We start from the raw sequence: 22,183 nt of genomic DNA on the forward strand, positions 1-22,183 counted from the left end.
CCCTCAGTCCCTCACAGTTCCACACTGCCTGCAGAGTGAGTTTCGCACGTCTTCACCAGAGACGTTTGCCTTAGGCTTCTGAGACGCAAGTTAACAATGCAGACCTGGAGGGTATCTCCAGGTGCAGTAGAGTGGTAATCTGGGAACCTCCTGTCTCAGAATACTGCTACCTTCACCCTGCCATAAGAATGCAGCTAGTTGACAGCTGGCTTCAAGGCATGCTTCCCTGTGAGAGCTAAGGACAGGGCACAACCGTCCCGCATCCTGCTTGACTGTAGAAGGAGCTGCTAACGTCCTCATGTTAGTGGCAGGGAAAGGTTGTGAGAAAAGCATGTGGAATCGTTGTGCCTGAACCCACGTGTATCTGAGTTGAATACAGCGATTTCCAAAGTCCTTCTTCATCAGAGTGTAGCTAGGTTCCCACTCGCATGTACGAGTGGTTAGCAGACATCTGCCTCCCATGCATACCCACTTCTGAGAGTTGAGCTTATGGCCTGTAACCCAACCTCCTGCCTGCAGCTACCTTTCGCTTCCAAAAGGCCTAGGCTCGCTGCTTCACCGAAGTGTTGGGAGAGGTAACTGGAATCTCCCGGCACACAAGATTAGTGCCTCCAAGCTCAATCCAGCGTTTTCCCAGTAATTCCTGGGGTAGACTGGTGCTACATACTAAGTTCCATATGTCAGAAGGTAGCTGAACGCCTTGTCCGAAATCATCTTACTGCTGAGAGTTGAGCTCACCCTCAGTCCCTCACAGTTCCACACTGCCTGCAGAGTGAGTTTCGCACGTCTTCACCAGAGACGTTTGCCAGAGGCTTCTGAGACGCAAGTTAACAATGCAGACCTGGAGGGTATCTCCAGGTTCAGTAGAGTGGTAATCTGGGAACCTCCTGTCTCAGAATACTGCTACCTTCACCCTGCCATAAGAATGCAGCTAGTTGACAGCTGGCTTCAAGGCATGCTTCTCTGTGAGAGCTAAGGACAGGCCACAACCCTCCCGCATCCTGCTTGACTGTAGAAGGAGCTGCTAACGTCCTCATGTTAGTGGCAGGGAAAGGTTGTGAGAAAAGCATGTGGAATCGTTGTGCCTGAACCCACGTGTATCTGAGTTGAATACAGCGATTTCCAAAGTCCTTCTTCATCAGAGTGTAGCTAGGTTCCCACTCGCATGTACGAGTGGGTAGCAGACATCTGCCTCCCATGCATACCCACTTCTGAGAGTTGAGCTTATGGCCTGTAACCCAACCTCCTGCCTGCAGCTACCTTTCGCTTCCAAAAGGCCTAGGCTCGCTGCTTCACAGAAGTGTTGGGAGAGGTAACTGGAATCTCCCGGCACACAAGATTAGTGCCTCCAAGCTCAATCCAGCGATTTCCCAGTAATTCCTGGGGTAGACTGGTGCTACATACTAAGTTCCATACGTGAGAAGGTAGCTGAACGCCTTGTCCGAAATCATCTTACTGCTGAGAGTTGAGCTCACCCTCAGTCCCTCACAGTTCCACACTGCCTGCAGAGTGAGTTTCCCACGTCTTCACCAGAGACTTTTGCCAGAGGCCTCTGAGACGCAAGTTAACAATGCAGACCTGGACGGTATCTCCAGGTGCAGTAGAGTGGTAATCTGGGAACCTCCTTACTCAGAATACTGCTACCTTCACACTGTCATAAGAATGCAGCTAGTTGAGAGCTGGCTTCTAGGCATGCTTCCCTGTGAGAGCTGAGGACAGGGCAGAACCCTCCCGCATCCTGCCTGACTGTAGACGTACCTGCTAACCTCCTTCTGTTAGTGGCTGGGATAGGTTGTGGGAAAAGCATGTGTAAGCATTGGGCCTGAACTCCCGTGTATCTGAGTTGAATACAGCGATTTCCAACATCCTTCTTCAATAGGAGTGTAGCTAGGTTCCAACTCCCACGTCCGAGTGGGTAGCAGACATCTGCCTCCCATGCATACACAGTTCTGAGAGTTGAGCTTATGGCCTGTAACCCTACCTCTTGCCTGCCGCTACCTTTCGCTTCCAAAAGGCCTAGGCTCGCTGCTTGACGCAAGTGTTGGGAGAGGTAACTGGAATCTCCCGGCACACAAAACGAGTGCCTCCAAGCTCAATCAAGCGATTTCCTAGTAATTCCTGGGGTAGACTGGTGCTACATACTAAGTTCCATACGTGAGTAGGTAGTTGAACGCCTTGTCCAAAAACATCTTACTTCTGAGAGTTGAGCTCACCCTCAGTCCCTCACAGTTCCACACTGCCTGCAGAGTGAGTTTCGCACGTCTTCACCAGAGACGTTTGCCAGAGGCTTCTGAGACGCAAGTTAACAATGCAGACCTGGAGGGTATCTCCAGGTGCAGTAGAGTGGTAATCTGGGAACCTCCTGTCTCAGAATACTGCTACCTTCACCCTGCCATAAGAATGCAGCTAGTTGACAGCTGGCTTCAAGGCATGCTTCCCTGTGAGAGCTAAGGACAGGCCACAACCCTCCCGCATCCTGCTTGACTGTAGAAGGAGCTGCTAACGTCCTCATGTTAGTGGCAGGGAAAGGTTGTTTGAAAAGCATGTGGAATCGTTGTGCCTGAACCCACGTGTATCTGAGTTGAATACAGCGATTTCCAAAGTCCTTCTTCATCAGAGTGTAGCTAGGTTCCCACTCGCATGTACGAGTGGGTAGCAGACATCTGCCTCCCATGCATACCCACTTCTGAGAGTTGAGCTTATGGCCTGTAACCCAACCTCCTGCCTGCAGCTACCTTTCGCTTCCAAAAGGCCTAGGCTCGCTGCTTCACCGAAGTGTTGGGAGAGGTAACTGGAATCTCCCGGCACACAAGATTAGTGCCTCCAAGCTCAATCCAGCGATTTCCCAGTAATTCCTGGGGTAGACTGGTGCTACATACTAAGTTCCATATGTGAGAAGGTAGCTGAACGCCTTGTCCGAAATCATCTTACTGCTGAGAGTTGAGCTCACCCTCAGTCCCTCACAGTTCCACACTGCCTGCAGAGTGAGTTTCCCACGTCTTCACCAGAGACGTTTGCCAGAGGCTTCTGAGACGCAAGTTAACAATGCAGACCTGGAGGGTATCTCCAGGTGCAGTAGAGTGGTAATCTGGGAACCTCCTTACTCAGAATACTGCTACCTTCACACTGTCATAAGAATGCAGCTAGTTGAGAGCTGGCTTCTAGGCATGCTTCCCTGTGAGAGCTGAGGACAGGGCACAACCCTCCCGCATCCTGCCTGACTGTAGACGTACCTGCTAACCTCCTTATGTTAGTGGCTGGGATAGGTTGTGGGAAAAGCATGTGTAAGCATTGGGCCTGAACTCCCGTGTATCTGAGTTGAATACAGCGATTTCCAACACCCTTCTTCAATAGGAGTGTAGCTAGGTTCCAACTCCCATGTCCGAGTGGGTAGCAGACATCTGCCTCCCATGCATACACACTTCTGAGAGTTGAGCTTATGGCCTGTAACCCTACATCCTGCCTGCCGCTACCTTTCGCTTCCAAAAGGCCTAGGCTCGCTGCTTGACGCAAGTGTTGGGAGAGGTAACTGGAATCTCCCGGCACACAAGACGAGTTCCTCCAAGCTCAATCAAGCGATTTCCTAGTAATTCCTGGGATAGACTTGTGCTACATACTAAGTTCCATACGTGAGTAGGTAGGTGAATGCCTTGTCCAAAAACATCTTACTTCTGAGAGTTGAGCTCACCCTCAGTCCCTCACAGTTCCACACTGCCTGCAGAGTGAGTTTCGCACGTCTTCACCAGAGACGTTTGCCAGAGACTTCTGAGACGCAAGTTAACAATGCAGACCTGGAGGGTATCTCCAGGTGCAGTAGAGTGGTAATCTGGGAACCTCCTGTCTCAAAATACGGCTACCTTCACCCTGCCATAAGAATGCAGCTAGTTGACAGCTGGCTTCAAGGCATGCTTCCCTGTGAGAGCTAAGGACAGGGCACAACCCTCCCGCATCCTGCTTGACTGTAGAAGGAGCTGCTAACGTGCTCATGTTAGTGGCAGGGAAAGGTTGTGAGAAAAGCATGTGGAATCGTTGTGCCTGAACCCACGTGTATCTGAGTTGAATACAGCGATTTCCAAAGTCCTTCTTCATCAGAGTGTAGCTAGGTTCCCACTCGCATGTACGAGTGGGTAGCAGACATCTGCCTCCCATGCATACCCACTTCTGAGAGTTGAGCTTATGGCCTGTAACCCAACCTCCTGCCTGCAGCTACCTTTCGCTTCCAAAAGGCCTAGGCTCGCTGCTTCACCGAAGTGTTGGGAGAGGTAACTGGAATCTCCCGGCACACAAGATTAGTGCCTCCGAGCTCAATCCAGCGATTTCCCAGTAATTCCTGGGGTAGACTGGTGCTACATACTAAGTTCCATATGTGAGAAGGTAGCTGAACGCCTTGTCCGAAATCATCTTACTGCTGAGAGTTGAGCTCACCCTCAGTCCCTCACAGTTCCACACTGCCTGCAGAGTGAGTTTCGCACGTCTACACCAGAGACGTTTGCCAGAGGCTTCTGAGACGCAAGTTAACAATGCAGACCTGGACGGTATCTCCAGGTTCAGTAGAGTGGTAATCTGGGAACCTCCTGTCTCAGAATACTGCTACCTTCACCCTGCCATAAGAATGCAGCTAGTTGACAGCTGGCTTCAAGGCATGCTTCCCTGTGAGAGCTGAGGACAGGCCACAACCCTCCCGCATCCTGCTTGACTGTAGAAGGAGCTGCTAACGTCCTCATGTTAGTGGCAGGGAAAGGTTGTGAGAAAAGCATGTGGAATCGTTGTGCCTGAACCCACGTGTATCTGAGTTGAATACAGCGATTTCCAAAGTCCTTCTTCATCAGAGTGTAGCTAGGTTCCCACTCGCATGTACGAGTGGGTAGCAGACATCTGCCTCCCATGCATACCCACTTCTGAGAGTTGAGCTTATGGCCTGTAACCCAACCTCCTGCCTGCAGCTACCTTTCGCTTCCAAAAGGCCTAGGCTCGCTGCTTCACCGAAGTGTTGGGAGAGGTAACTGGAATCTCCCGGCACACAAGATTAGTGCCTCCAAGCTCAATCCAGCGATTTCCCAGTAATTCCTGGGGTAGACTGGTGCTACATACTAAGTTCCATATGTGAGAAGGTAGCTGAACGCCTTGTCCGAAATCATCTTACTGCTGAGAGTTGAGCTCACCCTCAGTCCCTCACAGTTCCACACTGCCTGCAGAGTGAGTTTCCCACGTCTTCACCAGAGACTTTTGCCAGAGGCCTCTGAGACGCAAGTTAACAATGCAGACCTGGACGGTATCTCCAGGTGCAGTAGAGTGGTAATCTGGGAACCTCCTTACTCAGAATGCTGCTACCTTCACACTGTCATAAGAATGCAGCTAGTTGAGAGCTGGCTTCTTGGCATGCTTCCCTGTGAGAGCTGAGGACAGGGCAGAACCCTCCCGCATCCTGCCTGACTGTAGACGTACCTGCTAACCTCCTTATGTTAGTGGCTGGGATAGGTTGTGAGAAAAGCATGTGTAAGCATTGGGCCTGAACTCCCGTGTATCTGAGTTGAATACAGCGATTTCCAACATCCTTCTTCAATAGGAGTGTAGCTAGGTTCCAACTCCCATGTCCGAGTGGTAGCAGACATCTGCCTCCCATGCATACCCACTTCTGAGAGTTGAGCTTATGGCCTGTAACCCTACCTCCTGCCTGCCGCTACCTTTCGCTTCCAAAAGGCCTAGGCTCGCTGCTTGACGCAAGTGTTGGGAGAGGTAACAGGAATCTCCCGGCACACAAGACGAGTGCCTCCAAGCTCAATCAAGCGATTTCCTAGTAATTCCTGGGGGAGACTGGTGCTACATACTAAGTTCCATACGTGAGTAGGTAGTTGAACGCCTTGTCCAAAAACATCTTACTTCTGAGAGTTGAGCTCACCCTCAGTCCCTCACAGTTCCACACTGCCTGCAGAGTGAGTTTCGCACGTCTTCACCAGAGACGTTTGCCAGAGGCTTCTGAGACGCAAGTTAACAATGCAGACCTGGAGGGTATCTCCAGGTGCAGTAGAGTGGTAATCTGGGAACCTCCTGTCTCAGAATACTGCTACCTTCACCCTGCCATAAGCTTGCAGGTAGTTGACAGCTGGCTTCAAGGCATGCTTCCCTGTGAGAGCTAAGGACAGGCCACAACCCTCCCGCATCCTGCTTGACTGTAGAAGGAGCTGCTAACGTCCTCATGTTAGTGGCAGGGAAAGGTTGTGAGAAAAGCATGTGGAATCGTTGTGCCTGAACCCACGTGTATCTGAGTTGAATACAGCGATTTCCAAAGTCCTTCTTCATCAGAGTGTAGCTAGGTTCCCACTCGCATGTACGATTGGGTAGCAGACATCTGCCTCCCATGCATACCCACTTCTGAGAGTTGAGCTTATGGCCTGTAACCCAACCTCCTGCCTGCAGCTACCTTTCGCTTCCAAAAGGCCTAGGCTCGCTGCTTCACCGAAGTGTTGGGAGAGGTAACTGGAATCTCCCGGCACACAAGATTAGTGCCTCCAAGCTCAATCCAGCGATTTCCCAGTAATTCCTGGGGTAGAATGGTGCTACATACTAAGTTCCATATGTGAGAAGGTAGCTGAACGCCTTGTCCGAAATCATCTTACTGCTGAGAGTTGAGCTCACCCTCAGTCCCTCACAGTTCCACACTGCCCGCAGAGTGAGTTTCCCACGTCTTCACCAGAGACTTTTGCCAGAGGCCTCTGAGATGCAAGTTAACAATGCAGACCTGGACGGTATCTCCAGGTGCAGTAGAGTGGTAATCTGGGAACCTCCTTACTCAGAATACTGCTACCTTCACACTGTCATAATAATGCAGCTAGTTGAGAGCTGGCTTCTAGGCATGCTTCCCTGTGAGAGCTGAGGACAGGGCAGAACCCTCCCGCATCCTGCCTGACTATAGACGTACCTGCTAACCTCCTTCTGTTAGTGGCTGGGATAGGTTGTGGGAAAAGCATGTGTAAGCATTGGGCCTGAACTCCCGTGTATCTGAGTTGAATACAGCGATTTCCAACATCCTTCTTCAATAGGAGTGTAGCTAGGTTCCAACTCCCATGTCCGAGTGGGTAGCAGACATCTGCCTCCCATGCATACCCACTTCTGAGAGTTGAGCTTATGGCCTGTAACCCAACCTCCTGCCTGCAGCTACCTTTCGCTTCCAAAAGGCCTAGGCTCGCTGCTTCACCGAAGTGTTGGGAGAGGTAACTGGAATCTCCCGGCACACAAGATTAGTGCCTCCAAGCTCAATCCAGCGATTTCCCAGTAATTCCTGGGGTAGACTGGTGCTACATACTAAGTTCCATATGTGAGAAGGTAGCTGAACGCCTTGTCCGAAATCATCTTACTGCTGAGAGTTGAGCTCACCCTCAGTCCCTCACAGTTCCACACTGCCCGCAGAGTGAGTTTCCCACGTCTTCACCAGAGACTTTTGCCAGAGGCCTCTGAGACGCAAGTTAACAGTGCAGACATGGACGGTATCTCCAGGTGCAGTAGAGTGGTAATCTGGGAACCTCCTTACTCAGAATACTGCTACCTTCACACTGTCATAAGAATGCAGCTAGTTGAGAGCTGGCTTCTAGGCATGCTTCCCTGTGAGAGCTGAGGACAGGGCAGAACCCACCCGCATCCTGCCTGACTGTAGACGTACCTGCTAACCTCCTTATGTTAGTGGCTGGTATAGGTTGTGGGAAAAGCATGTGTAAGCATTGGGCCTGAACTCCCATGTATCTGAGTTGAATACAGCGATTTCCAACATCCTTCTTCAATAGGAGTGTAGCTAGGTTCCAACTCCCACGTCCGAGTGGGTAGCAGACATCTGCCTCCCATGCGTACACAGTTCTGAGAGTTGAGCTTATGGCCTGTAACCCTACCTCTTGCCTGCCGCTACCTTTCGCTTCCAAATGGCCTAGGCTCGCTGCTTGACGCAAGTGTTGGGAGAGGTAACTGGAATCTCCCGGCACACAAGACGAGTGACTGCAAACTCAATCAAGCGATTTCCTAGAAATTCCTGGGGTAGACTGGTGCTACATACTAAGTTCCATACGTGAGTAGGTAGTTGAACGCCTTGTCCAAAACATCTTACTTCTGAGAGTTGAGCTCACCCTCAGTCCCTCACAGTTCCACACTGCCTGCAGAGTGAGTTTCGCACGTCTTCACCTGAGACGTTTGCCAGACGCTTCTGAGACGCAGGTTAACAATGCAGACCTGGAGGGTATCTCCAGGTGCAGTAGAGTGGTAATCTGGGAACCTCCTGTCTCAGAATACTGCTACCTTCACCCTGCCATAAGAATGCAGCTAGTTGACAGCTGGCTTCAAGGCATGCTTCCCTGTGAGAGCTAAGGACAGGGCACAACCCTCCCGCATCCTGCTTGACTGTAGAAGGAGCTGCTAACGTCCTCATGTTAGTGGCAGGGAAAGGTTGTGAGAAAAGCATGTGGAATCGTTGTGCCTGAAACCACGTGTATCTGAGTTGAATACAGCGATTTTCAAAGTCTTCTTCATCAGAGTGTAGCTAGGTTCCCACTCGCATGTACGAGTGGGTAGCAGACATCTGCCTCCCATGCATACCCACTTCTGAGAGTTGAGCTTATGGCCTGTAACCCAACCTCCTGCCTGCAGCTACCTTTCGCTTCCAAAAGGCCTAGGCTCGCTGCTTCACCGAAGTGTTGGGAGAGGTAACTGGAATCTCCCGGCACACAAGATTAGTGCCTCCAACCTCAATCCATCGATTTCCCAGTAATTCCTGGGGTAGACTGGTGCTACATACTAAGTTCCATATGTGAGAAGGTAGCTGAACGCCTTGTCCGAAATCATCTTACTGCTGAGAGTTGAGCTCACCCTCAGTCCCTCACAGTTCCACACTGCCTGCAGAGTGAGTTTCCCACGTCTTCACCAGAGACTTTTGCCAGAGGCCTCTGAGACGCAAGTTAACAATGCAGACCTGGACGGTATCTCCAGGTGCAGTAGAGTGGTAATCTGGGAACCTCCTTACTCAGAATACTGCTACCTTCACACTGTCATAAGAATTCAGCTAGTTGAGAGCTGGCTTCTAGGCATGCTTCCCTGTGAGAGCTGAGGACAGGGCAGAACCCTCCCGCATCCTGCCTGACTGTAGACGTACCTGCTAACCTCCTTCTGTTAGTGGCTGGGATAGGTTGTGGGAAAAGCATGTGTAAGCATTGGGCCTGAACTCCCGTGTATCTGAGTTGAATACAGCGATTTCCAACATCCTTCTTCAATAGGAGTGTAGCTAGGTTCCAACTCCCATGTCCGAGTGGGTAGCAGACATCTGCCTCCCATGCATACACACTTCTGAGAGTTGAGCTTATGGCCTGTAACCCTACCTCCTGCCTGCCGCTACATTTCCCTTCCAAAAGGCCTAGGCTCGCTGCTTGACGCAAGTGTTGGGAGAGGTAACTGGAATCTCCCGGCACACAAGACGAGTGCCTCCAAGCTCAATCAAGCGATTTCCTAGTAATTCCTGGGGTAGACTGGTGCTACATACTAAGTTCCATACGTGAGTAGGTAGTTGAACGCCTTGTCCAAAAACATCTTACTTCTGAGAGTTGAGCTCACCCTCAGTCCCTCACAGTTCCACACTGCCTGCAGAGTGAGTTTCGCACGTCTTCACCAGAGACGTTTGCCAGAGACTTCTGAGATGCAAGTTAACAATGCAGACCTGGAGGGTATCTCCAGGTGCAGTAGAGTGGTAATCTGGGAACCTCCTGTCTCAGAATACGGCTACCTTCACCCTGCCATAAGAATGCAGCTAGTTGACAGCTGGCTTCAAGGCATGCTTCCCTGTGAGAGCTAAGGACAGGGCACAACCCTCCCGCATCCTGCTTGACTGTAGAAGGAGCTGCTAACGTGCTCATGTTAGTGGCAGGGAAAGGTTGTGAGAAAAGCATGTGGAATCGTTGTGCCTGAACCCACATGTATCTGAGTTGAATACAGCGATTTCCAAAGTCCTTCTTCATCAGAGTGTAGCTAGGTTCCCACTCGCATGTACGAGTGGGTAGCAGACATCTGCCTCCCATGCATACCCACTTCTGAGAGTTGAGCTTATGGCCTGTAACCCAACCTCCTGCCTGCAGCTATCTTTCGCTTCCAAAAGGCCTAGGCTCGCTGCTTCACCGAAGTGTTGGGAGAGGTAACTGGAATCTCCCGGCACACAAGATTAGTGCCTCCAAGCTCAATCCAGCGATTTCCCAGTAATTCCTGGGGTAGACTGGTGCTACATACTAAGTTCCATATGTGAGAAGGTAGCTGAACGCCTTGTCCGAAATCATCTTACTGCTGAGAGTTGAGCTCACCCTCAGTCCCTCACAGTTCCACACTGCCTGCAGAGTGAGTTTCCCACGTCTTCACCAGAGACTTTTGCCAGAGGCCTCTGAGACCCAAGTTAACAATGCAGACCTGGACGGTATCTCCAGGTGCAGTAGAGTGGTAATCTGGGAACCTCCTTACTCAGAATACTGCTACCTTCACACTGTCATAAGAATGCAGCTAGTTGAGAGCTGGCTTCTTGGCATGCTTCCCTGTGAGAGCTGAGGACAGGGCAGAACCCTCCCGCATCCTGCCTGACTGTAGACATACCTGCTAACCTCCTTATGTTAGTGGCTGGGATAGGTTGTGGGAAAAGCATGTGTAAGCATTGGGCCTGAACTCCCGTGTATCTGAGTTGAATACAGCGATTTCCAACATCCTTCTTCAATAGGAGTGTAGCTAGGTTCCAACTCCCATGTCCGAGTGGTAGCAGACATCTGCCTCCCATGCATACACACTTCTGAGAGTTGAGCTTATGGCCTGTAACCCTACCTCCTGCCTGCTGCTACCTTTCGCTTCCAAAAGGCCTAGGCTCGCTGCTTGACGCAAGTGTTGGGAGAGGTAACTGGAATCTCCCGGCACACAAGACGAGTGCCTCCAAGCTCAATCAAGCGATTTCCTAGTAATTCCTGGGGTAGACTGGTGCTACATACTATGTTCCATACGTGAGTAGGTAGTTGAAGGCCTTGTCCAAAAACATCTTACTTCTGAGAGTTGAGCTCACCCTCAGTCCCTCACAGTTCCACACTGCCTGCAGAGTGAGTTTCGCACGTCTTCACCAGAGACGTTTGCCACAGGCTTCTGAGACGCAAGTTAACAATGCAGACCTGGAGGGTATCTCCAGGTGCAGTAGAGTGGTAATCTGGGAACCTCCTGTCTCAGAATACTGCTACCTTCACCCTGCCATAAGAATGAAGCTAGTTGACAGCTGGCTTCAAGGCATGCTTCCCTGTGAGAGCTAAGGACAGGGCACAACCCTCCCGCATCCTGCTTGACTGTAGAAGGAGCTGCTAACGTCCTCATGTTAGTGGCAGGGAAAGGTTGTGAGAAAAGCATGTGGAATCGTTGTGCCTGAGCCCACGTGTATCTGAGTTGAATACAGCGATTTCCAAAGTCCTTCTTCATCAGAGTGTAGCTAGGTTCCCACTCGCATGTACGAGTGGGTAGCAGACATCTGCCTCCCATGCATACCCACTTCTGAGAGTTGAGCTTATGGCCTGTAACCCAACCTCCTGCCTGCAGCTACCTTTCGCTTCCAAAAGGCCTAGGCTCGCTGCTTCACCGAAGTGTTGGGAGAGGTAACTGGAATCTCCCGGCACACAAGATTAGTGCCTCCAAGCTCAATCCAGCGATTTCCCAGTAATTCCTGGGGTAGACTGGTGCTACATACTAAGTTCCATATGTGAGAAGGTAGCTGAACGCCTTGTCCGAAATCATCTTACTGCTGAGAGTTGAGCTCACCCTCAGTCCCTCACAGTTCCACACTGCCTGCAGAGTGAGTTTCCCACGTCTTCACCAGAGACTTTTGCCAGAGGCCTCTGAGACGCAAGTTAACAATGCAGACCTGGACGGTATCTCCAGGTGCAGTAGAGTGGTAATCTGGGAACCTCCTTACTCAGAATACTGCTACCTTCACACTGTCATAAGAATGCAGCTAGTTGAGAGCTGGCTTCTAGGCATGCTTCCCTGTGAGAGCTGAGGACAGGGCAGAACCCTCCCGCATCCTGCCTGACTGTAGACGTACCTGCTAACCTCCTTCTGTTAGTGGCTGGGATAGGTTGTGGGAAAAGCATGTGTAAGCATTGGGCCTGAACTCCCGTGTATCTGAGTTGAATACAGCGATTTCCAACATCCTTCTTCAATAGGAGTGTAGCTAGGTTCCAACTCCCATGTCCGAGTGGTAGCAGAATTCTGCCTCCCATGCATACACACTTCTGAGAGTTGAGCTTATGGCCTGTAACCCTACCTCCTGCCTGCGGCTACCTTTCGCTTCCAATAGGCCTAGGCTCGCTGCTTGACGCAAGTGTTGGGAGAGGTAACTGGAATCTCCCGGCACACAAGACGAGTGCCTCCAAGCTCAATCAAGCGATTTACTAGTAATTCCTGGGGTAGACTGGTGCTACATACTAAGTTCCATACGTGAGTAGGTAGTTGAAGGCCTTGTCCAAAAACATCTTATTCTGAGAGTTGAGCTCACCCTCAGTCCCTCACAGTTGCACACTGCCTGCAGAGTGAGTTTCCCACGTCTTCACCAGAGACGTTTGCCAGAGGCTTCTGAGACGCAAGTTAACAATGCAGACCTGGAGGGTATCTCCAGGTGCAGTAGAGTGGTAATCTGGGAACCTCCTTACTCAGGATACTGCTACCTTCACACTGTCATAAGAATGCAGCTAGTTGAGAGCTGGCTTCTTGGCATGCTTATATGTGAGAGCAGAGGACAGGGCAGAACCCGCACACATCCTGCCTGACTGTAGACATACCTGCTAACCTCCTTATGTTAGTGGCTGGGATAGGTTGTGGGAAAAGCATGTGTAAGCATTGGGCCTGAACTCCCATGTATCTGAGTTGAATACAGCGATTTCCAACATCCTTCTTCAATAGGAGTGTAGCTAGGTTCCAACTCCCATGTCCGAGTGGTAGCAGACTTCTGCCTCCCATGCATACACACTTCTGAGAGTTGAGCTTATGGCCTGTAACCCTACCTCCTGCCTGCGGCTACCTTTCGCTTCCAAAAGGCCTAGGCTCCCTGCATCACCAAAGTGTTGGGAGAGGTAACTGGAATCTCCCGGCACACAAGACGAGTGCCTCCAAGCTCAATCAAGCGATTTCCTAGTAATTCCTGGGGTAGACTGGTGCTACATACTAAGTTCCATATGTGAGTAGGTAGTTGAACGCCTTGTCCAAAAACATCTTACTTCTGAGAGTTGAGCTCACCCTCAGTCCCTCACAGTTCCACACTGCCTGCAGAGTGAGTTTCGCACGTCTTCACCAGAGACGTTTGCCAGAGGCTTCTGAGACGCAAGTTAACAATGCAGACCTGGAGGGTATCTCCAGGTGCAGTAGAGTGGTAATCTGGGAACCTCCTGTCTCAGAATACTGCTACCTTCACCCTGCCATAAGAATGCAGCTAGTTGACAGCTGGCTTCAAGGCATGCTTCCCTGTGAGAGCTAAGGACAGGGCACAACCCTCCCGCATCCTGCTTGACTGTAGAAGGAGCTGCTAACGTCCTCATGTTAGTGGCAGGGAAAGGTTGTGAGAAAAGCATGTGGAATCGTTGTGCCTGAGCCCACGTGTATCTGAGTTGAATACAGCGATTTCCAAAGTCCTTCTTCATCAGAGTGTAGCTAGGTTCCCACTCGCATGTACGAGTGGGTAGCAGACATCTGCCTCCCATGCATACCCACTTCTGAGAGTTGAGCTTATGGCCTGTAACCCAACCTCCTGCCTGCAGCTACCTTTCGCTTCCAAAAGGCCTAGGCTCGCTGCTTCACCGAAGTGTTGGGAGAGGTAACTGGAATCTCCCGGCACACAAGATTAGTGCCTCCAAGCTCAATCCAGCGATTTCCCAGTAATTCCTGGGGTAGACTGGTGCTACATACTAAGTTCCATATGTGAGAAGGTAGCTGAACGCCTTGTCCGAAATCATCTTACTGCTGAGAGTTGAGCTCACCCTCAGTCCCTCACAGTTCCACACTGCCTGCAGAGTGAGTTTCCCACGTCTTCACCAGAGACTTTTGCCAGAGGCCTCTGAGAAGCAAGTTAACAATGCAGACCTGGACGGTATCTCCAGGTGCAGTAGAGTGGTAATCTGGGAACCTCCTTACTCAGAATACTGCTACCTTCACACTGTCATAATAATGCAGCTAGTTGAGAGCTGGCTTCTAGGCAAGCTTCCCTGTGAGAGCTGAGGACAGGGCAGAACCCTCCCGCATCCTGCCTGACTGTAGACATACCTGCTAACCTCCTTATGTTAGTGGCTGGGATAGGTTGTGGGAAAAGCATGTGTAAGCATTGGGCCTGAACTCCCGTGTATCTGAGTTGAATACAGCGATTTCCAACATCCTTCTTCAATAGGAGTGTAGCTAGGTTCCAACTCCCATGTCCGAGTGGGTAGCAGACATCTGCCTCCCATGCATACACACTTCTGAGAGTTGAGCTTATGGCCTGTAACCCTACATCCTGCCTGCCGCTACCTTTCGCTTCCAAAAGGCCTAGGCTCGCTGCTTGACGCAAGTGTTGGGAGAGGTAACTGGAATCTCCCGGCACACAAGACGAGTGCCTCCAAGCTCAATCAAGCGATTTCCTAGTAATTCCTGGGGTAGACTGGTGCTACATACTAAGTTCCATACGTGAGTAGGTAGTTGAACGCCTTGTCCAAAAACATCTTACTTCTGAGAGTTGAGCTCACACTCAGTCCCTCACAGTTCCACACTGCCTGCAGAGTGAGTTTCGCACGTCTTCACCAGAGACGTTTGCCAGAGACTTCTGAGACGCAAGTTAACAATGCAGACCTGGAGGGTATCTCCAGGTGCAGTAGAGTGGTAATCTGGGAACCTCCTGTCTCAGAATACGGCTACCTTCACCCTGCCATAAGAATGCAGCTAGTTGACAGCTGGCTTCAAGGCATGCTTCCCTGTGAGAGCTAAGGACAGGGCACAATCCTCCCGCATCCTGCTTGACTGTAGAAGGAGCTGCTAACGTCCTCATGTTAGTGGCAGGGAAAGGTTGTGAGAAAAGCATGTGGAATCGTTGAGCCTGAACCCACGTGTATCTGAGTTGAATCCAGCGACTTCCAAAGTCCTTCTTCATCAGAGTGTAGCTAGGTTCCCACTCGCATGTACGAGTGGGTAGCAGACATCTGCCTCCCATGCATACCCACTTCTGAGAGTTGAGCTTATGGCCTGTAACCCAACCTCCTGCCTGCAGCTACCTTTCGCTTCCAAAAGGCCTAGGCTCGCTGCTTCACCGAAGTGTTGGGAGAGGTAACTGGAATCTCCCGGCACACAAGATTAGTGCCTCCAAGCTCAATCCAGCGATTTCCCAGTAATTCCTGGGGTAGACTGGTGCTACATAAAGTTCCATATGTGAGAAGGTAGCTGAACGCCTTGTCCGAAATCATCTTACTGCTGAGAGTTGAGCTCACCCTCAGTCCCTCACAGTTCCACACTGCCCGCAGAGTGAGTTTCCCACGTCTTCACCAGAGACTTTTGCCAGAGGCCTCTGAGACGCAAGTTAACAATGCAGACCTGGACGGTATCTCCAGGTGCAGTAGAGTGGTAATCTGGGAACCTCCTTACTCAGAATACTGCTACCTTCACTGTCATAAGAATGCAGCTAGTTGAGAGCTGGCTTCTAGGCATGCTTCCCTGTGAGAGCTGAGGACAGGGCAGAACCCTCCCGCATCCTGCCTGACTATAGACGTACCTGCTAACCTCCTTCTGTTAGTGGCTGGGATAGGTTGTGGGAAAAGCATGTGTAAGCATTGGGCCTGAACCCCCGTGTATCTGAGTTGAATACAGCGATTTCCAACATCCTTCTTCAATAGGAGTGTAGCTAGGTTCCAACTCCCATGTCAGAGTGGGTAGCAGACATCTGCCTCCCATGCATACACACTTCTGAGAGTTGAGCTTATGGCCTGTAACCCTACCTCCTGCCTGCCGCTACCTTTCGCTTCCAAAAGGCCTAGGCTCTCTGCTTGACGCAAGTGTTGGGAGAGGCAACTGGAATCTCCCGGCACACAAGACGAGTGCCTCCAAGCTCAATCAAGCGATTTCCTAGTAATTCCTGGGGTAGACTGGTGCTACATACTAAGTTCCATCCGTGAGTAGGTAGTTGAAGGCCTTGTCCAAAAACATCTAACTTCTGAGAGTTGAGCTCACCCTCAGTCCCTCACAGTTCCACACTGCCTGCAGAGTGAGTTTCGCACGTCTTCACCAGAGACGTTTGCCAGAGGCTTCTGAGACGCAAGTTAACAATGCAGACCTGGAGGGTATCTCCAGGTGCAGTAGAGTGGTAATCTGGGAACCTCCTGTCTCAGAATACTGCTACCTTCACCCTGCCATAAGAATGCAGCTACTTGACAGCTGGCTTCAAGGCATGCTTCCCTGTGAGAGCTAAGGACAGGCCACAACCCTCCCGCATCCTGCTTGACTGTAGAAGGAGCTGCTAACGTCCTCATGTTAGTGGCAGGGAAAGGTTGTGAGAAAAGCATGTGGAATCGTTGTGCCTGAACCCACGTGTATCTGAGTTGAATGCAGCGATTTCCAAAGTCCTTCTTCATCAGAGTGTAGCTAGGTTCCCACTCGCATGTACGAGTGGGTAGCAGACATCTGCCTCCCATGCATACCCACTTCTGAGAGTTGAGCTTATGGCCTGTAACCCAACCTCCTGCCTGCAGCTACCTTTCGCTTCCAAAAGGCCTAGGCTCGCTGCTTCACCGAAGTGTTGGGAGAGGTAACTGGAATCTCCCGGCACACAAGACTAGTGCCTCCAAGCTCAATCCAGCGATTTCCCAGTAATTCCTGGGGTAGACTGGTGCTACATACTAAGTTCCATATGTGAGAAGGTAGCTGAACGCCTTGTCCGAAATCATCTTACTGCTGAGAGTTGAGCTCACCCTCAGTCCCTCACAGTTCCACACTGCCTGCAGAGTGAGTTTCCCACGTCTTCACCAGAGACTTTTGCCAGAGGCCTCTGAGACGCAAGTTAACAATGCAGACCTGGACGGTATCTCCAGGTGCAGTAGAGTGGTAATCTGGGAACCTCCTTACTCAGAATACTGCTACCTTCACACTGTCATAAGAATGCAGCTAGTTGAGAGCTGGCTTCTAGGCATGCTTCCCTGTGAGAGCTGAGGACAGGGCAGAACCCTCCCGCATCCTGCCTGACTGTAGACGTAAATGCTAACCTCCTTATGTTAGTGGCTGGGATAGGTTGTGGGAAAAGCATGTGTAAGCATTGGGCCTGAACTCTCGTGTATCTGAGTTGAATACAGCGATTTCCAACATCCTTCTTCAATAGGAGTGTAGCTAGGTTCCAACTCCCATGTCCGAGTGGGTAGCAGACATCTGCCTCCCATGCATACACACTTCTGAGAGTTGAGCTTATGGCCTGTAACCCTACCTCCTGCCTGCCGCTACCTTTCGCTTACAAAAGGCCTAGGCTCGCTGCTTGACACAAGTGTTGGGAGAGGTAACTGGAATCTCCCGGCACACAAGACGAGTGCCTCCAAGCTCAATCAAGCGATTTCCTAGTAATTCCTGGGGTAGACGGTGCTACATACTAAGTTCCATACGTGAGTAGGTAGTTGAACACCTTGTCCAAAAACATCTTACTTCTGAGAGTTGAGCTCACCCTCAGTCCCTCACAGTTCCACACTACCTGCAGAGTGAGTTTCGCACGTCTTCACCAGAGACGTTTGCCAGAGGCTTCTGAGACGGAAGTTAACAATGCAGACCTGGAGGGTATCTCCAGGTGCAGTAGAGTGGTAATCTGGGAACCTCCTCTCTCAGAATACTGCTACCTTCACCCTGCCATAAGAATGCAGCTACTTGACAGCTGGCTTCAAGGCATGCTTCCCTGTGAGAGCTAAGGACAGGGCACAACCCTCCCGCATCCTGCTTGACTGTAGAAGGAGCTGCTAACGTCCTCATGTTAGTGGCAGGGAAAGGTTGTGAGAAAAGCATGTGGAATCGTTGTGCCTGAACCCACGTGTATCTGAGTTGAATACAGCGATTTCCAAAGTCCTTCTTCATCAGAGTGTAGCTAGGTTCCCACTCGCATGTACGAGTGGGTAGCAGACATCTGCCTCCCATGCATACCCACTTCTGAGAGTTGAGCTTATGGCCTGTAACCCAACCTCCTGCCTGCAGCTACCTTTCGCTTCCAAAAGGCCTAGGCTCGCTGCTTCACCGAAGTGTTGGGAGAGGTAACTGGAATCTCCCGGCACACAAGATTAGTGCCTCCAAGCTCAATCCAGCGATTTCCCAGTAATTCCTGGGGTAGACTGGTGCTACATACTAAGTTCCATATGTGAGAAGGTAGCTGAACGCCTTCTCCGAAATCATCTTACTGCTGAGAGTTGAGCTCACATTCAGTCCCTCACAGTTCCACACTGCCTGCAGAGTGAGTTTCCACGTCTTCACCAGAGACTTTTGCCAGAGGCCTCTGAGACGCAAGTTAACAATGCAGACCTGGACGGTATATCCAGGTGCAGTAGAGTGGTAATCTGGGAATCTCCTTACTCAGAATACTGCTACCTTCACACTGTCATAAGAATGCAGCTAGTTGAGAGCTGGCTTCTTGGCATGCTTCCCTGTGAGAGCTGAGGACAGGGCAGAACCCTCCCGCATCCTGCCTGAATGTAGACGTACCTGCTAACCTCCTTCTGTTAGTGGCTGGGATAGGTTGTGGGAAAAGCATGTGTAAGCATTGGGCCTGAACTCCCGTGTATCTGAGTTGAATACAGCGATTTCCAACATCCTTCTTCAATAGGAGTGTAGCTAGGTTCCAACTCCCATGTCTGAGTGGTAGCAGACATCTGCCTCCCATGCATACACACTTCTGAGAGTTGAGCTTATGGCCTGTAACCCTACCTCCTGCCTGCGGCTACCTTTCGCTTCCAAAAGGCCTAGGCTCGCTGCTTGACGCAAGTGTTGGGAGAGGTAAGTGGAATCTCCCGGCACACAAGACGAGTACTCCAAGCTCAATCAAGCGATTTCCTAGTAATTCCTGGGGTAGACTGGTGCTACATACTACGTTCCATCCGTGAGTAGGTAGTTGAAGGCCTTGTCCAAAAACATCTTACTTCTGAGAGTTGAGCTCACCCTCAGTCCCTCACAGTTCCACACTGCCTGCAGAGTGAGTTTCGCACGTCTTCACCAGAGACGTTTGCCAGAGGCTTCTGAGACGCAAGTTAACAATGCAGACCTGGAGGGTATCTCCAGGTGCAGTAGAGTGGTAATCTGGGAACCTCCTGTCTCAGAATACTGCTACCTTCACCCTGCCATAAGAATGCAGCTAGTTGACAGCTGGCTTCAAGGCATGCTTCCCTGTGAGAGCTAAGGACAGGGCACAACCCTCCCGCATCCTGCTTGACTGTAGAAGGAGCTGCTAACGTCCTCATGTTAGTGGCAGGGAAAGGTTGTGAGGAAAGCATGTGGAATCGTTGTGCCTGAACCCACGTGTATCTGAGTTGAATACAGCGATTTCCAAAGTCCTTCTTCGTCAGAGTGTAGCTAGGTTCCCACTCGCATGTACGAGTGGGTAGCAGACATCTGCCTCCCATGCATACCCACTTCTGAGAGTTGAGCTTATGGCCTGTAACCCAACCTCCTGCCTGCAGCTACCTTTCGCTTCCAAAAGACCTAGGCTCGCTGCTTCACCGAAGTGTTGGGAGAGGTAACTGGAATCTCCCGGCACACAAGATTAGTGCCTCCAAGCTCAATCCAGCGATTTCCCAGTAATTCCTGGGGTAGGCTGGTGCTACATACTAAGTTCCATATGTGAGAAGGTAGCTGAACGCCTTGTCCGAAATCATCTTACTGCTGAGAGTTGAGCTCACCCTCAGTCCCTCACAGTTCCACACTGCCTGCAGAGTGAGTTTCCCACGTCTTCACCAGAGACTTTTGCCAGAGGCCTCTGAGACGCAAGTTAACAATGCAGACCTGGACGGTATCTCCAGGTGCAGTAGAGTGGTAATCTGGGAACCTCCTTACTCAGAATACTGCTACCTTCACACTGTCATAAGAATGCAGCTAGTTGAGAGCTGGCTTCTAGGCATGCTTCCCTGTGAGAGCTGAGGACAAGGCAGAACCCTCCCGCATCCTGCCTGACTGTAGACATACCTGCTAAACTCCTTATGTTAGTGGCTGGGATAGGTTGTGGGAAAAGCATGTGTAAGCATTGGGCCTGAACTCCCGTGTATCTGAGTTGAATACAGCGATTTCCAACATCCTTCTTCAACAGGAGTGTAGCTAGGTTCTACTCCCATGTCCGAGTGGTAGCAGACATCTGCCTCCCATGCATACACACTTCTGAGAGTTGAGCTTATGGCCTGTAATCGTACCTCCTGCCTGCTGCTACCTTTCGCTACCAAAAGGCCTAGGCTCGCTGCTTGACGCAAGTGTTGGGAGAGGTAACTGGAATCTCCCGGCACACAAGACGAGTGCCTCCAAGCTCAATCAAGCGATTTCCTAGTAATTCCTGGGGTAGACTGGTGCTACATACTAAGTTCCATACGTGAGTAGGTAGTTGAAGGCCTTGTCCAAAAACATGTTACTTCTGAGAGTTGAGCTCACCCTCAGTCCCTCACAGTTCCACACTGCCTGCAGAGTGAGTTTCGCACGTCTTCACCAGAGACGTTTGCCAGAGGCTTCTGAGAGGCAAGTTAACAATGCAGACCTGGAGGGTATCTCCAGGTGCAGTAGAGTGGTAATCTGGGAACCTCCTGTCTCAGAATACTGCTACCTTCACCCTGCCATAAGAATGCAGCTAGTTGACAGCTGGCTTCAAGGCATGCTTCCCTGTGAGAGCTAAGGACAGGCCACAACCCTCCCGCATCCTGCTTGACTGTAGAAGGAGCTGCTAACGTCCTCATGTTAGTGGCAGGGAAAGGTTGTGAGAAAAGCATGTGGAATCGTTGTGCCTGAACCCACGTGTATCTGAGTTGAATACAGCGATTTCCAAAGTCCTTCTTCATCAGAGTGTAGCTAGGTTCCCACTCGCATGTACGAGTGGGTAGCAGACATCTGCCTCCCATGCATACCCACTTCTGAGAGTTGAGCTTATGGCCTGTAACCCAACCTCCTGCCTGCCGCTACCTTTCGCTTCCAAAAGGCCTAGGCTCGCTGCTTCACCGAAGTGTTGGGAGAGGTAACTGGAATCTCCCGGCACACAAGATTAGTGCCTCCAAGCTCAATCCAGCGATTTCCCAGTAATTCCTGGGGTAGGCTGGTGCTACATACTAAGTTCCATATGTGAGAAGGTAGCTGAACGCCTTGTCCGAAATCATCTTACTGCTGAGAGTTGAGCTCACCCTCAGTCCCTCACAGTTCCACACTGCCTGCAGAGTGAGTTTCCCACGTCTTCACCAGAGACTTTTGCCAGAGGCCTCTGAGACGCAAGTTAACAATGCAGACCTGGACGGTATCTCCAGGTGCAGTAGAGTGGTAATCTGGGAACCTCCTTACTCAGAATACTGCTACCTTCACACTGTCATAAGAATGCAGCTAGTTGAGAGCTAGCTTCTTGGCATGCTTCCCTGTGAGAGCTGAGGACAGGGCAGAACCCTCCCGCATCCTGCCTGACTGTAGACATACCTGCTAACCTCCTTATGTTAGTGGCTGGGATAGGTTGTGGGAAAAGCATGTGTAAGCATTGGGCCTGAACTCCCGTGTATCTGAGTTGAATACAGCGATTTCCAACATCCTTCTTCAACAGGAGTGTAGCTAGGTTCTACTCCCATGTCCGAGTGGTAGCAGACATCTGCCTCCCATGCATACACACTTCTGAGAGTTGAGCTTATGGCCTGTAACCGTACCTCCTGCCTGCTGCTACCTTTCGCTACCAAAAGGCCTAGGCTCGCTGCTTGACGCAAGTGTTGGGAGAGGTAACTGGAATCTCCCGGCACACAAGACGAGTGCCTCCAAGCTCAATCAAGCGATTTCCTAGTAATTCCTGGGGTAGACTGGTGCTACATACTAAGTTCCATACGTGAGTAGGTAGTTGAAGGCCTTGTCCAAAAACATCTTACTTCTGAGAGTTGAGCTCACCCTCAGTCCCTCACAGTTCCACACTGCCTGCAGAGTGAGTTTCGCATGTCTTCACCAGAGACGTTTGCCAGAGGCT

The sequence above is a fragment of the Canis aureus genome, chromosome 11, assembly GCF_053574225.1.
Source record: "Canis aureus isolate CA01 chromosome 11, VMU_Caureus_v.1.0, whole genome shotgun sequence".
In the NCBI taxonomy this organism is placed as follows: domain Eukaryota; kingdom Metazoa; phylum Chordata; class Mammalia; order Carnivora; family Canidae; genus Canis; species Canis aureus.